Here is a 15770-nt window from a genome sequence, read left to right as displayed (position 1 = left end):
AGCTGAACTTTCAGCTCAAAAAAGAAAGAATTTGCAAAAAGCTGATGAAACTGACAGTGTAAAGAGATGTTATTGTGCTAAAATCTGAAGTAATAAATTTTTAAAACATGGAAGTAATTCACATACGAGGACAACAAACTTTTATTTGAAACACAAAATTAAGCCTTAAATGACCAAAGATATTTAATATCTGTATTCACGGAATAGGATCATGTAAGTAACAATTAGATGCTGTTTTGTTTAAGGCCAAATTGCAATGTTTATTCAAAAAGGTGCACCACACCCTTCTTTTTTGCCAATAAAAAGATTAATATTTTTGCATGATGATCCTTGATTTTTAATATACAAGAAAAGACCAATTTCAGTGTCAAAACATATTCAGGTCAAATCTCTTCTGGAACAAATTTCATGGCCTGAAAGGCTCAAAGGACAAATAAAGGTACTTTCCGCATTTCATTTCTCCACAGACATAAAAAGATATTCTAATATTAAACAAATATTTATCACTGAATCTACTAATATTAAGGTGAGATAATAAAATGGTCAAAATCTAGTTTGACTTTATATGGCTCATACAATTCAATGCCTATATGAAAGCTAGCAGCTGCATTTGAATTACACCAAGATTTCCCCAAACTAATTTTATTTTGGTATCAGTATTGAGCAGAAGAGGCAGAAACAGCAGCATCAACTCCAAGCTCATGTAAAACACCAGAAGCAGCATTTGACTGCTCGGGCTGTATTTACATACCATTTAGAGGCAACTCCCTGCTATATCCTGAATAGTATAAGAACTTTTCTGCACTAGCATTTCTGAACTAGCCATCTAGATGTTGTCATTAACTAGTTCAGTAGGAATACTTCTTCAGACAGACTGCTGTTTTTCTAATCTTGTCAACTAGACTTAACTGGACATATTCTGAACACATGTTTTTAGATAAATCAAAACACAGATTTGCCTTAATCCAGTGGCCATTGGAAAAGGGAGAATTGGTTGGTAAAGGCACAAGTATACCAATAAGCTGTAAAATACTGCTATAAACAGATTGCAAGTTGATCTTTCGGATATCATACATTTTTCATAATTGCATATATAGACAAAAGTTATTAAATATGTTATATGCTATATATGCAGCTAATTAAAATATCATAGAAATTAATATATAGTGTAAATATTTGAGCATAAAAGTAAAAATATTATTTCATTAGCAGGCCAGTTCCAGTTCTGCGTGAGAAGCAGGTAAATGGTGTGGTCAACCTATTTAAGAGACTCTCTGTCAATAAACGAAAGGAAAGCTTTAACTGTTTTATTCCTAGTATCTTCCATCATGTTAGCCTAAGTTTTTGCTTGGCATCTAATACTATATTTCAAGTAAGACAGAAAATTCCTAGCTGATGTCTTGCACCCACTGGAATCAATATGAAAACTGCCACTGATTTTAGAGCAGCTGTTACTGATAAAGATGGGTGTAGGCCACTACAATGCAAACTCTTCAAAACAAGGTATCTTTGCTTTTTTGCTTGTGAAGAATACCTCGAATCAGACTGGCATCTTTTGTGTGTTGTGGGAAACCACAGATATATTATACATTTTTGAATTAATTTTACAATGGGGAATATAATGATTATTTAAACAGATGATCTCAAAAAAGATATATATTTTTTCTATTTTCCATCACACAACGTAAAAAATGATTAACATGAGTAATTAAATCCACACACCTTGGTTGCTGGGGGAACGGAGTAGGGACTAGAGAGAAATTATTTTACATTTCCTTGATCAGAGATGCACAATCATGTTATAGAAGGCTGCCATGATTGATTATTCTGTTTATTAGGACTGGAAGGAGGCTAGATTAAAGTGAAATTAATTTGTGCATGCATCAGTTGAGCTGACCTTATTTAAATTGATTTAAGTTGACTATAAATACAATTCATTTTGTGGAGATTTGAGATATTTGCTAATTTACACTGTAGCCCACAGAGCAGCCAAAACAAAAACACTAACCACCTCAGATATAACAAAAATTACAAAATGCCTTTTTTATTATAACGGATACATTATTTGAAAGAGTCTCTTTCCTGTTCCCCACATATTTTCTGAGTAGATAACAACCATAATATCCCAATCTCCTGAACCATTTATTAGAAAAAGATAAGATATTATATAGTACTGGGACGCCGTCTCTCCTCTAAGGGTCTGAAAGCAATATGAACATGCTAAGGGAACGGGCTTTGCCAGACTCTGGTTCAAGACTGCAAAAATGGCTGCAATTATGTAAAATTTCCCGAATTGCAGCTGTTTGCTTCTGCTCCTTAACTGAAGCCTACTGTCCCTCACAGCTGAATCAAAGCAAGAAATGGTCTGCCCTCTCCTTACCTACTCAAATGCTAAAATATCCCCCTAAGCTTGAACAGAGTTTAGCAACAGCTGGCTGGCAACCAACGGACCTTCCACTGAAGCAGTTAAGGAGCATTAAGCTCTCCGCTCTGCTGGCCTAGGTGCGGGCACTGTAGTATCTTAAACCACCACAGCTTTTTCTGTGGTGATCATCTGATCTCCAGCTCTATCATCACAGTAACTTTACTAAGTCAGTGTAATCACACTTATGAAGGAAAAGCTTGGGCCAAGGTACTCCATTACAAAAGCGAGTATGAACCTGTGACCTCAGTGTGTAAGTAAAAATGTGCTATCAGTGATGCCAGGCTTGTAATACTGTTTTCATTAATTGTATCTTAAATCTCACAAGTTCACACCGAAGAATTACGTCTTAAGTCTCACTAGTATAGCTAATTAAACTTTTAAGAAAAATAGTAATTTGATTTCTTTTCACTTGCAGCATTTAAGGTGAAGATTAGACAGTAAAATATTATGTGAAAATCCTCACAAGCTCACTTCAGTACAGCTAAGAAGACAGGAACTGACATTAATGTGTGTATATTGGGTACAAATCTTTAATGTGCATAATCTATAAAATAGTATGATTAGCCATATACTTTATTACTGCTCCATTAAATCAAAGCAGTTTAGGTAGTACAGACCATATATGTAAGCATATGGCAATATAGATCATGTACATCTCCAAGATACTAATTTATAGAGGAACACCTTATTGAAAGAATAAACATATGTTCTGTCATGTTCTGTCTCTCTGTGGGATAACTGTATGAGATTTTCAGATATTTAGGAGTATGTTTAATTAGACAACCTGTAGTAATTCAATTTCTACAGCCTAGTGAGATAAAAGAACTCAGTTTAAAACAAAATCCTCAAATGTTTAAAAAATGCCAAATTCCATTCTTCTGCAGAGCAGAACTGCTCTAGCTCTGCTTGGGAAGTAGCAGATTTACTGCACACGCATACAGGTTTACTGCACATGCATCGTCCTTCATTACAGCTAGTCTGCAGCAGATCCTATGCCTCTGAAATGTGCTGAACCAACTGTGTGTGCAGTGTACATGGATGAGGACATACCTGAGTTTTCCAAGAGCACCACAGCTTAAACTAAATTCAATGACAGGCAAATTTCTCCAGTGCTGCCCAGGCAAGTTAGGCAGACTGTGGGTGGAAAAAGAACTGGTTGGCTGCATGAAGTCTCTTCTGAGCAAACTCATAGGGACCATTTAGGGCAATGCAGAACGCTACTCGCCCCCTGTTCTGCCACCATCGCTGTACGGCAGCTTCCACGCTTCTGAGCAGCAGGCAATTTCTAAAACAGTTTTCATATACTCTTCGTGGAGTTATTGTTTAATGCACCTTTGACATAATCTGGCACTGCAGGTAAACTAAATATTCAGTTATTAGTGATTAGCATGTACATCATCTTTCTCCACTCTTCTTATCTACTAGTAGCACTATCAAGAGATTGACATGTTGAACTTGGAATCCCAACAAGCTGTTCAAATCAAAGGCTAGTACACACGATTGTCACACCTGGGTGCTAAAAGGTCTGAGATGCCTCAAATAATAACAAGTTCAGTTTAAAAATCATATGATAATGCATTTTATCTTCTGATTTTGGAATGCTGATGTTTTCAAGCTTCTCTTTGCTATCATAGAAAACCTTCCTTGGAATCTTAGCTATTAAAAAAAAAAAAAGAGAAGGGGGGAAAAGGGGGGGAAAGGGGGGGGAAAGGGGGGGGGAAAGCAACAGTCTTGTTCCACTAGCAGTAGTTTAAAACACTGCCATATAATCCCAAGGCTCAAAACAAGTATCTCAGAAGTTGTCAGTGACAGGAATAGTAGTTTCCTCATCTCTTCAACACAATGTAAAGGCATAAAAATTGTTTCCTAATGGGCAAGTTCATGTTCTAGCTAGATACACTTTCTTCTGCCTTGGCTGAATGGTGATAAAAATACCGATTCAGTAATATTTCATGAATAAAAATGCAGAGTTCAGTTAGGTATGATTCACCAAATAGCAAGGGAAGTATCGGTGAATATATAAACATAACCAATATTTTATTCTTGAAATTGTTGCAAATGATGGAAATTTAAAGCATGTTTATTTTTATGTTATTTTTAATGCTTATTTTTCAAAATGTCATGACAACAGTTCACTATTTTCTAGTGAACAGAAACAATGTCATGTGTCTTATACGAATAACCACACACTATGAATAATGAATGCTGAACAGTCAAACTGCTAGTTCATGTGTTGTCCCACAGGCTCTAGATTATTTGTTGACAACACTTGAAAAATAATTTTTAGAAATCAAAATCAATATATAGATGGTTCATTACCTAAAAAATAAGAATTATATTATAAAGGGTATTATTTACAAATCAGTTCGATTATTCTAGTTCATCTTTCTTTAGTAAGTCCAATTGACCAGTGAAAAGAAATGCCAGGATCTACTGCCAACAGTACCTGCTTTTACCATGCAGAAAGCTTCTCTGTCTGCCTGTGCAATACCATTGATAAAGTTCTAAATAAATTAAAACAAATACAAATCACCATTTGTAAAAAATTATAAAAATTGTTAAGCAACAAGTATGCACGAATGCGTTACGATACTTATAAAACCCATGCACTTGAAATGTAGAAAGATCAATAACCAACTGTTTTATGATAGTTCCTTCCACAGTCCTTGTATAAACTGCATTGTTCTTGTCATGTTAGAAGACGCACGCTCCATCAAAATCAACCATCTTAATGCTGACCCATAATGAAACATTCTTTTCATTCATATCAAAAGGATGCTTCTGAAAAGCTTCTGAAAAAACACCATTCTGGAAACTGAATTCCAGAATACTATTCTGGAATCTGAAAGATTTTGGTCATGATTTTCAAAAGCCACTACTAACCTGGGGAAATAATTTTGGTGTCTACCTAGTACTAAAGTGGCCTGATGCTCAACATGCAAAAATTGTGGTCCTAACTCAGGCAACTAAACTCATAAAACACAGGACTGAACAAGCCTCTGTATATAACTTAGTCCAATTCCAGGCACAAGGGAAGATCCACTAGCAAATGATTACTAACTTTGTTTCTATATCTAAATTTGACTTTGACCCTTTCGGTTGTACAGAAGATGTTGTAGTTTTAGCTATGCCTCCAATTCATTATGGAGGTGTGGTGCTGTTTGGATATTAAGGAGAGAAAGACATTAAGATTTTACAAAGTTAGTAATCAAAGTTAGCCTCTGAGGAGTTTGAAAACTTACTGTACGAGAAAGAGAAAGTACTAGACTAAAAGGAGTAACAGGAAGTTCCTACTGATGAAGTTTTTTCTCTTTAGACTCCAAAACTTGACTCCTGAATGGGAAAGATAACACAGACGAACGTAAGCACAGATCCTTTTCACCCTTTGCATTTTGTATCTTGTCATCTCCTTACAGTAAACTTCACAAAAGCCAAGTCCTTCTTCATTAAAGTAGGGATAGAGAATGAAGTTCATAATGTGAACAGATTTTACATGTCCTTATGCTGTGTGGCTCTTGCAAGAGTGGGAAATAATTTGTTTAGTTTTTTTCACTTGTACCCTTAGTCCATCAGAAATGCGTGTTTTACTCAGGCAGAAAAGCCTGTAGCATTTTGAGTTTTCTCTTATTGGTTCAGATACGTGATTGTTATGAAATTCTCTGAGCAGATTTGCACCGACTGCTCCTCCTAACCCACCAAAACACGACAAAGGGTTTCTACAACGTTTGACGCACCAGGAAGTTGCATGAAATTTTTCTGGAACTTCTTTGAAGCATCACATTTTCTACCTTTATTGACTCCGTCTTCATATAGATTAGTTAGAGACATTTGCTTTAGGACATGAAAGTCTTAGTGTTACTATGAGACGGAAAAGTGCTAAAGCACGTATCACCAATTCAAGTTAATAATCTCCAGCTAGTAAAACACTTCAGAAAGAAGGATGTGAAAGAGGTCTCAGGTCAGCCTGATCTTACAAGCGACACAAAATTAAAAAAAAAAAAAAGACTGATGGTCAATTATTGGCTACATATACGATGAAAGGTGAAAGGTTTTGTTTTTTGGAACAGCAATTCACATCCATGGAGAGAAGCAACAAAATTCACAGAATAAGCTTCATCTCACTGACACGTGGTTACTCTGTTTGGATGAGGACTACCTAGGGCAGTCAAAAAGGTTCTAAAGTTGGTTGGAAGGTGTCACAGAAACAGATGTAACACAAATTCAATCTTACACATGGCAACCAATGTGGAGAGAAGAACTAGAGGCCTGGGAAACAAGCAAGAGAGACCATAAAGACCACAGAAGTAGATATTTTATGTAGTTGCCATTGCTTAAAACTGCTGGGGCAATGTTAGAATCAGCGTTTAAAACTTTTCAGGAAAACCTGTTATTAAATACAGCAAGGCAAAAAGAAACAGACGATGACACTCTACATTAAATACACCATTATCTCTCAGAATTATTGATAAGCCAGGGGCACAAGATCTTGAATACATATGAATAATACACTATCTAGCAAATCCCAGGAGGATATACTTTTGCTAATGTGAGATATAGCAAACCACCAAACCGTATCAGAGAACTGGGTGATCTATTCCTTTAAGTACCTGTCTGTAAAACATGAAAAGAATTACGAAGTACTTCCATCTGAGAGATGTAAGCTAGAAATATCATGCAGGCAGTAGTAAAACATCAGCTGTTTCTAAGTTTTATTCACAGAATAATTTTTCAAATACCAAAAGGATAACCGCATTCTGGACTTGCATATTCAATATGCAAAGATTAGTTAACTACTAGCTTGGAAATTGGTCAGCCAAGGGAACCAGAGGAAAATTATGTATGCATTTGGGATAAAGGACATAGATGAAAATGTGAAAGGACCCTCCCTTATCCCACTACCACCAGGGATGAAAAGTCACTATTAATAGTCCAAAAAGAGGCAACCTGTGGCTAAAAGCACACCCTACTTCTGTGCTGAAGGCAGTAATTAGATAGAAATACATATTATGTGTTTAAAAATAAAGAATACTTAGATAGAAATTAATTTAAATAGTAAATTTTGGACTAAAGAAAACAGAAGAGAAAGCTGAGGTCTCCATCTTCTGATTTATGTTTTAAAAGTAAAGAAACAAACTATGGTCCAGACCCATCAGCATATGGAGACTATAAAACTGTTAAGAACTGTGTAAAAAATTATGACTTAAATATTCTCTCTCTTTCAGTAGAAAAAAGAATTTATACAAATAAGGAGGCCATTAGTAATCAAAATGAATGTTAAAAGACAACTTTAAATCAGCACACCCAGATAATTTGTGCCTTAGCATCCTAAAAGTGTTTGAGAGTGCGTCATTTCAATGATGCTAATTTTCAATACATTTTGGAACACCAGAGAGATTTAGTAAGACTGCTAACATTTTCTGCCAATATTTGAAGATGGTAAGCAGTATGATCTGAGTAATTATAGAGCTCTAAGCCAACTATTAATCTCAGGCAAAATAATGACCAAAGTGATAAAGGATAAATTCACTGGGAAATGACATGGATAAAACTGGTGCCAGTCAACACCATTTTGTGGAGACTAGGTCAATAAAACACAAAGGCTTGAATTAGTCATCTGATAAAGTTACACATTTTGGTCAACAGAAGTTATTCCCCGATGAAAGACACAGACTTTTGTAGGGCATTTAGCTTAGAGCCACACTGCATAGATTGCGAAATTTGCTCTCTATATTATCAGTATCATCAAATGTAAGTTAAATGAATTAAGATAGAGATAACTGATAGATACAAAAAAGTAGCTGTCAACAGGAAATAATAATTGAAGAAGCATGCTCTATGTTATCCCAGTAAAATCTGTCAGTACCAACTCAAGATTATGTAAGAGTATCATCACTGATACAAAAGGAAATATAAATCATTGTTGAGAGCAGTTGTTCGTGACACAAAAATCAGCACCTTGGTTAATAAAGGTGGTAGGGTGGTTATTCAGAGTAATATGGATTGCTTTGTAGGACAGACACATTTTATTATAGCCAAATAGACTTATGTACCAAAAAAGAAAGAATGCAGGTCATAACCAGAGAATGGTGCATGGAAACCAGGGACTTTGGGGTAAAAAATAATGGCACACAAACAACTCAGCACAAATGCCAGTGAAAGTTTAGGGCAAAAAGGGTTCATACAACCCCTAGATGTATAAATGCATAGGAGCAGAGATACTATCTCTGTTCACAGCACGAGTGATACTGGAATAGAAAATATAGCTGTATAGTCCCCCGCATCTTCCCAAGACAGGAAAGGTCTTGATTTACATTTTTCTCTACAATTCACCAAAATAGGGGAAGACTTCTGTGTCTCCTTAAGATGTTAACCAGAATATCCCATGCGCTGTAATTAGCGTAGCAAGGGATTTAGAAGGCAGTTGTGTGAAAAGAGCACATCAACAATTTGAAAAGTCTGCAGAGTACCTATGAATATTACATAAACATAGAAACAGTCTCTACAAATGATTACAAGATGGTAAGAGAGCCCAAACCTAAGGTTAATGAAAGGACAATATTGACAGAAATGTAGTGACAGTGGTAAGATCTTACCACTGTGAGATCTATTTTGGGGTTAATTCCTACCATAGCAATTACCTAGTTTAAGAATCACCACTTAAAGAATCATTAAGTGCTTCTCTGCTTTGTTACATTGCAACTTTTGAATCTGTAGCATAACAAAACACCCCTCAATGAATTTAAGCATTTCCTCGAATGTCTCTACTTGAGCAAGCTGGACCGGTGTAGCCTTGAATGATAGCACCAGTAGGAGTTTTATTAGCAAGTATAAAGTTTAAGAATTAACTTCTTCAGTTCAAGCTAGACATGAGGCTTCACCAGGAGAAAATCTGAAAGGCAGGTGGAGAGGAAACCGTGTCCCCAAGGTAAGGCCATGTTTGGAGATTACTTTGTCTTACCTGGTTGCGAGACCCTCGAGCTGCTGAATGCTGCTCCTCGCAGGCTGCTGTCCAGAGTCTGGGGGTTTGAGTTACCATGGAGCTCACCACATCCACCAGCTGCGAGGGCTGCAACGAGAGACACAGCGACCTAGTCAACACCCAAGCATTTGACTCCTTTTTTTATTTTTATTTTTATTTTTGGCATTCTCCAGTGTACCGAGCATTCTCTTTCTGTCTCCCAAGTTAGGAGATTTGGCAGAACCCCAAAGAAAAAAAACTAACACACACACACACGTGCACGCGCACACAAAATCTATCACAGAGAGAATTAGAGAGGAAAGAGTAAGCCTCCGTGATTCAGGGCATGCAAGTGCTTTGCAAAGCCGTGTGCTTTTTCAGCAACCTAAAAGAATCCTAATACACACAGACCTTGTTGGCTCAACGTTTTTCAGCACCTTTGGTCAAGTATAACATCAGCAAAAACTTCGTCTAGATCATGGGCTGTGGAACTGCAGCTGAATCCCGTACTGTCAGGCCCGTTTGCTGCCTGAGAACAGCGGGGTGCACAAGAGTTTCCTGAGAAAATTTCCAAGCAGTTGAAATTGATTTAGCACCACTTATGTGCAAAAAGAAATAAGCAGGCCAAAGAATTTACCTTCCTGGAGTTTGGGGGGGAAGGTCAAGAAGAAAATCTTTATGAAAATTGCACATGAAAGATAGTCTGGCATTCCTCTGCAATAATAAACCTATTTGCAGACTTTGGCATGCCTGCCACTGAGCATGATCAGTAAATCTGTGTTTCGTATTCCCTCTGTATATTTCAACATATATCTAACCAGCTTCCTAGTCCTGCATTTCAAGCCTTAAGTCTTATGCTCAATATTTGTCTATATAATAGAATAATTGAATGTTGTAAAGTGGAATGAGATATTCATTGGAGAGTTTTTAAATTAATTATATACTTGCACACAAATGTCTAACAGTTTTTAAAACTATACATTAAGGATCATTTTATAATATAATCAATTTAATAAATAATATATTTAAAAACATCATCAGTAGATAGCTTTCATAAATCCAGCCCTAATTCTCAATCTGCAATATTACATGCTCTCATTTACATCACTGTGAGACAAATTTAGCATCTAACCCAATACAACCACTCACACAAGGCAGTGTTATACTTTTTCTAATCAGAGGTAAATGACTATACAAGGGACAAGAAATGACTTTTTAAGAATCATAAAGAATTCTTGATATGTCAGCTAGAAGTCAGTATTTTTCTACTGAGTTTTTCTATTGAATATATGAACCTCCATCTATCTGGGTAGCTACATACTTCACCTAGCCAATTCTCAGATGACATTCTGAGATGACTGTTGCCATCTCTCCATCTTATTTTGGAATTGCTTCCCTTGCCATATTTCTGTGGTGCATGTATGTTTATGCAGAATATAACACACTCAGGAAACAAAACTCTGTATAAATAATCTGAAAATCCAAGCGAGAATTAGAGTATTTTGCTGTTGCAACTTCTCCATATCTTATAGAAAAATTATAAGTGTATTACTATATTAAAATTAGCTCCATTCAATACTCTGACACTGTGGGATGCAACAAGAACTAAAACATTCTGGGGCTGCTCTAGAGAGAAATATCAGGAAAAAAATTGGCTGATCTGCACTGAAGAGCTCTGCAGGATTCACCGAGTTTAACACATACTGTAAAAAATCAGAAAAGAATAACATTGTAGCACTGTAAACTAAAATATTGGGTGGGCTACATATTTAGTTCTTTCTACCCTAATTATATTTATAAATTAGTTGGGCTACGTTTTCATTTGTTTTGTTTACAAATCTCATATACCGGGACACTGGTAGCTTTTATCAGTGATGGACTCATTAGAGGCCGTTCATCTTCCCATGCTGCTATAGAGCAGAGCAGAAGGCATCAGTACTGGTAGCACTGACAACAGAGGCTGGAAGAGTTACAAATCCTACGGTAAGACTGGATTTTGTTACCTTGCCAGAAAACTTTCTGGTAAAAATTTTATACTGGCCTCCTACTCAAAAAATTGTGTGTGTGTGTGTGCGCGTGCATGCATGTGTGTGAAAATTTGAGCCAGGTAAGCCAATCATTTTCAAGAATAAAGCAAGGGACAAGAGATAAATTAGAGATTAAGAGATATTAATTTTTGCTTTTAAGTTCTATTACCTGTGAGCGTCAGTCATATTTAAAAGTCAAATAGATTTCCCTTGGAATTGGGCAAAAGCATAGGCTTGGATGGTTGTAAGAACTTTTTATGCTAACACAGCTTGATCACATGGCCTTACCCATAAGGCTTTACTCAACAAGGAAAAGCTGATTTCTTAAAATCCAATTTCACACAGCAGCAAGTGGCAATATAAGGCTTGAAACAGAGAGCAGTAAACAAAAGGAGAGTAATGTTTTCTGAACTTTCATTTTTTAACTTTCAGTGGCAATACTGATATTATACCCTATCACTATCTGCAGTAGGATTAAAATCTCCACAATTTAGAAAAGAAGTTGAGAAAAACCCCAGAGATCACAGAAAACAGCTGCAAAAGTGATCAGTGGGCTGAAGAAAATACTTTAATAGGAAACATTTGGAGAGTTCAACCCATATAGTTTATCAAAAAAAAAAAAAAAAAAAAGAAGATAGATGACTTGATTACGGCATATAAGTATCTTCACGGAGAGGAAAGTACCAATTGGCTCGTTAATCTAGCAAAGAAGGGTGTATATATAACACAAACCAATGTTTGGAAGCTGATGCCAAATTCAAATGAGAAATTAAGCACATATTTTTCATCACCTGTGATTAACCATTAGAGCAATTAACAAAAGGAGAATGTACAGATTCTCCATTGCTTGATATCACGGTTTGGTGAGACTTTCCTAGAAAATGAATTTTTGTGAAAACAGAAGTTACCCCTTAGTCAAATACAAGTTATTGGGTTTCACAGAAAGACAGCTGGGCAAAGAGTCTGTAATACAGAGATGGGGAGATTAGATGATCTAATCATCCCTTTCTGGTCATAAATTAAGTATCTTATGACCTGAAACTACTGTCTAGCCTTGCAGTTAAAGCACTGGTTGGTGATAAGCAGTGTGCATGCTGTGTTGCTGGTTCTAGCACATACTTTGTGACGCATATGTGCATACATGTAAATATACAAATGCGCACGCACACATATATACATACATATGCACACAAATGCACACACAGACATAGAGTGAGAAAGTATTCGTGTATTCAGGCTATATGTTGAGTTAGAATTGCAAACATCCCTCCAGAGACAGGTGGACTAAATTCTGCTGGGAATAATATTCTGTCTTCTAATTTAGGCAGGCGGTTCTCTCCTCCATTAAGCGAGCGGCTGCAGTGAAACGAGAGAGGTAGCGGGTGATCTCCTTGTTCTGACACCAGGCAGAAGACGCAAGGTAGGCAATACGAACGCTGCTCTCTAAATCTGTGCTCAGCTCCGCAGGTGTAGAGCAATGAATAACAGTTCTTCATTTTATTAACTACTTGCCGGCCTTGTCTCTGTAGGCAGTAAGCTTTCTGGGCCGAAAAAGCTTCTCACTTATGTATTTGGGTGGTTAAGGCAATCAGTTCTCTACCTTAGCTGAAATCTAGCTGCTGCTGTGATACGTACAGTAGTAACACCCTACTGCTACCCTTCCTGCCTGCACACCAGCTGTCTCGCATACAACTACATCTTATTCCTGGCACAAAAATAACACTGGCATCTCAGAAAAGGGGGAAGGGGGAGAAGAAAAGGAAGAAAGAAGAAGAAATGGCTGAAACGTTGCATTGAACTGCTCTCTGAAAACACCAGAGTTGGCAAGTTTAAAAATTTCTTCTCTTTAACAGAGTTAAAGATAGATATTGGAAGTGTCAATTCAGCTATCTTTAGTGCTGTTGCTATGCCTTGGGCTGCTAAATTGCCAGAGAAATTAGCCATGTTTAAATATCAACCAAAAATACCTACAATTTTTCATTTGTTTTCACTAACTGCAAATCTGGTACCCACGGTTTGACTTTGGATGTAGCACTGCTTTTGAAAATACGGGAGCCAGCCAAACAGTGCAAATATGTCCATCAATCACCTTCTCTCTCAGATATGCCATAGGACGTTACTCCATGAAGGAAAACTACAGAAAACACTACCATCAACACACACACAGAGTCAATAAAAAATCCCTACCTATGTCAGAAGTGTGAAACAAGACCTCCACCTTCGCCTTTGCCTCCGTACCTACAGCCCTGGCCAGGGAGGAGCCTCCTGGGCACAGCACAATACAACATCAGCATCTGCCAAATGGCACAGTCTATTTTAGACCTAAAAGTCAATAAAGTGACATTCACCTAAAGGAGGCCTGAATTTGGTGCTGCCTTTAGTAAGCCATAGATGAAATACTGTATTTATCTACTGCATCTTTGCCTCATGCACAGATTTGCTTTTGGAGGGACCTGCACCAGTTTAGGAAACCGAAACTGAGGGTCCGATTTATAGGAGGCATTTGAAATTATCAGCTGTGCCTACAGGGATTTACAAAAGCACCTAAACAGTTTAGTAGCTTTACTCTTGATTTAACTCAGAGCAATTAGGCACATAATTTAAGAAGACGTTTTGGTAAGTCCTACTAAATTCCTTAGATTTAGATTCTTAAATATTTTTCAAATCTGATTCATGCTTAAATTCTATTTTTGCATAATTTCACCTACACTATTTCATTTATTTCTATGAGAAAACATAGATGTGAAGAAATCAAAACAGTGACACTATTATTGTGTTTCAGGACAATTCTCTAACACTGTTCCATAATCAAAAACATTAACTGAGTGACTAATTTGTTATCCCCCCCTCCTTTTTGGATTTTAAAGGCATATGAGGGCTTAAATGATAAACAGGCCATTTTTGATAGATACAAAACTACAAAAGCATTTTTGAGAGATTTCACTATCAATCTCTAGGAAAGAAGTGCAGGATATGGAATGCACAAGATGAATATTTTGCTCTCTTTCAAATTGATAAACAGCTTTAATATTTTCAAACAATCCCTGGGGGATTATACTCGCAGGAAAACAGGAATATATGGCACATTCCAGTAGGCCATCAATAATTATGCCACCCTCTGCAAAATATAAATATTTTTTCTAAAGTTGCTTAAAATATACACAAAGCAATTGCGTATTTAAGCAAAAGTGTATGAAAAACATTCCAATATTTGCAAAACTTCTGCTGATAAGCTGGACTTTTTGTGTTTTTTTATGCATTAATATTATACATAAATATAATCACACCGGGATAGCATAAATGTGGCTACCTCTGGGACATGACCAGCAATTAGTCTGCACAAGGATTATGGATAACACTGCAGTCAAGGGGAACCACAAGCAGGACCACCACTTTCAACACAAAGTACAAGGTTTTTCTAGCACGTTTCAACAGAATAGGTATGCACTGGGATTTTAATCTCTGTTCAAAACACCCACACAATGCCTGCATATTAATCTATTTGCCCTAAGGTATTAAAGAGTAAATAAATACTATTTAATGGCTTGCTATGATAAAATTTTTCCTCTCTAGGTACTTATGTGATACTTATCAATCTATCCCTCCACAGCATACTCTTTTAAAGGAATTTAGAAATGCTTTCTGTTTTAAATCTAGCACTGATGAATGCTCAGCTTCGATGAAGGAAGCAAAGTGAAATAGTCATGAGTCAGTCAGAAATCACAGAGTCAAATTTGAAATAAATATTCATTATAGTACTAGTGCAAAAAGGTTTCCCAGGGTAAAATCAGAGACAAAGCAACAACAAAACCTCAGAAATATCCCCTGTCCTCCAAGAAAATCTTAAAATACATGTTTTCGACTTGAAAGACTCTCCCCAGAATATTTCACTCTTTCAGGTAAACCTGACAGAGTTAGGTTTTACTTTCAACAAAACAACCCGGATCTTGCAGCACCCTGTTCTTCTTTGCTTGCAAAAGGTGTAAGACTTGGGCTGACATTTTGAAGCACGTGTCTCTAGTGAACAGAAAACTTACGCTTGCAACCTACATTATAAGCAAAAATTCTTTTCACATTTCATCTTAACTCTCTCAAAGTTACTGGACATCATGAAATTAAGAATTTCAGAAGCACAGGAATTTTGAACAAAGCAAAGCTATTCTGCCACCCCTTTTATACAGGACTCTCAAACAGCTAAATGAGTATTAACATCCCAAACTCCAAAGCAGTAACTCAGTAGAATCAACCTTGGAGCCAGACTGAGAGCCAGTTACACACAGTCAGCACTCAAAATTACTTACTACAGTCAACACTTTGCCTGCACAGATGCTTAAACAGCTTTAGTCGTCTTCTGCTTCAG

General features: G+C 36.7%; 1 protein-coding gene across 4 annotated transcripts in view; it reads right to left on the bottom strand.

Moving 5' to 3' along the window:
* The window catches only part of TBL1X (transducin beta like 1 X-linked), a 210438-nt gene that overhangs the window by 89894 nt on the left and 104774 nt on the right, over positions 1–15770 (bottom strand). For 3 of the 4 annotated variants that reach the window (XM_067296336.1, XM_067296383.1, XM_013950225.2), the window contains exon 3: positions 9384–9491. The exons of the other annotated variant lie outside the window; for it this stretch is intronic. The gene's annotated coding sequence lies outside the window, so the exon portion shown is untranslated. The remainder of the gene's footprint in view (positions 1–9383; positions 9492–15770) is intronic. 4 annotated transcript variants of the gene reach the window in all.

This window comes from Apteryx mantelli, chromosome 1, assembly GCF_036417845.1.
Source record: "Apteryx mantelli isolate bAptMan1 chromosome 1, bAptMan1.hap1, whole genome shotgun sequence".
In the NCBI taxonomy this organism is placed as follows: domain Eukaryota; kingdom Metazoa; phylum Chordata; class Aves; order Apterygiformes; family Apterygidae; genus Apteryx; species Apteryx mantelli.
The sequence above is the reverse complement of the archived record's forward strand: the minus strand, read 5'-3'. Positions and strand labels throughout refer to the sequence as shown.